We start from the raw sequence: 1,629 nt of genomic DNA, 5'->3' as shown, positions 1-1,629 counted from the left end.
CTTACGGGGCCTACTGCTCGCTTGACTCGATTAACTATCTATATCTATCTCTTCAATCTATCTGCCAATCTATCTCTGCAATTGCGCTGATTTTTCTCCCAGTCTTATATACCAAAAAAAAGAGGCGCCTCGAACAAACTCGGGCCTCCCCGATAATTCATGATCCTTCCAGAAACTCCAGTGCACATGCTCTCAGCGTCATGCGACTTCCGCTGTCATAACAATATGTCTCGCGTTAGTTCGGCTTACAGTATGCGCTAAAACCATAAAATTATAAATCTTTCAAGTTATGTTTTATCTTGTTCGACTCGCAAGCTGAGAGTTGCGGGTTCGAATCCCCGTCACACCAAACATGCTCGCCCTTTCAGACGTGGGGGCGTTATAATGTGACGGTCAATCCCACTATTCGTTGGTAAAAGAGTTGCCCAAGAGTTAACGGTGGGTGGTGACGACTAGCTGCCTTCCCTCTAATCTTACACTGCTAAATTAGGGATGGCTAGCGCAGATAGCCCTCGTGTAGCTTTGCGCGAAATTAAAAAACAAACAAACTGACTGCGGTTATAGTCTTTTAGCGGTGTTGTAACTAATTGCCTCATATTTCACTGAACCTCGACTCAAAAGAGTGTAACTTATTGTTATGTTGTGTTCTTTCATGTAAAATATTGTATAATCCGAATAAACTGAAGGTTTTTTCTTCAACATATATAGTTAAACTTTTTCAATTTGAACATAGTATCAAACTCTAAATCCAACTTCGCATAAATCTTAAAAACTCCCTGCTTAAGATAATTACAATAAAACTCATGAACAAAATGGCCCCATGATAATAGAGGTGGCGGCAGGTGCTCTTGACTAGGTTCCTTCCCTCTACAGTCTACTCTATCAGTTCATGTAATATATCGAGAAAAATCATGCAACCAATCAAATCATTATACCATTTAAAAGTATATTTTATGTTAATTTCCAATATGTCTTAACATTTCTAACAAAAAAAAATATTTACAACAAAAAAACTTTAATTTCTGTGGAAAACTTCGATAAAATTCAATTTTTCTTGGTAAAATAATTTCCTGTTTCTCGGTTTGTTAAAGTGAAAGAATAGAAATAATGACACTTTTTTATATAGAATATTTTAGTTCGGAAGTGAATTATTGTGGTCTAACTTTCCACAGTGTTCTTCCTGCAAACAAAGGCTGCTTAGAAAAGCAGTCTTTGACTTCTATTTATAGAAGTGTTAAAGTAGCTAATGACCGTTACATAACGCACACCTGAAGATCAACATTCTCTTACTAAAGGAATAAATAGAAAGCTTCATATCAACAAGCCTTTTTATCAGATTATAACATGATGAGTAAACGACTTCCTGATTACACAATGTTCGCTTAAGAATTTAAATTATGTAGTTGAATAATTCCGCATACAAATATATATAATTGTTTAAAAATTCGAAAAAAAAGAGGATTTATATTTACTCTCAGTTTTCCTGCATATTTTGTCATAAACAGCTCCGAAATATAACATTATATATTGAAGTATCAGCCGAAACAACTGAATGTCTCTAAAGAAAACTTTGGTACTGTTGCGTCATCGAGATCACGTGACTATTCTCACGCCCTCTACTTTCTAGAA

At 35.6% G+C, this 1,629-nt stretch overlaps 1 protein-coding gene across 1 annotated transcript in view; it reads right to left on the bottom strand.

Annotated features, from left to right (window-relative positions):
- LOC106457074 (atrial natriuretic peptide-converting enzyme-like) overlaps positions 1-1,629 on the bottom strand; it is a 57,518-nt gene that overhangs the window by 33,162 nt on the left and 22,727 nt on the right. The gene's annotated exons all lie outside the window — the stretch shown is intronic.

This window comes from Limulus polyphemus, unplaced genomic scaffold, assembly GCF_000517525.1.
Source record: "Limulus polyphemus unplaced genomic scaffold, Limulus_polyphemus-2.1.2 Scaffold289, whole genome shotgun sequence".
NCBI lineage: Eukaryota > Metazoa > Arthropoda > Merostomata > Xiphosura > Limulidae > Limulus > Limulus polyphemus.
Note: the sequence above shows the minus strand (reverse complement) of the source record. Positions and strands in the feature narration are given on the sequence as shown.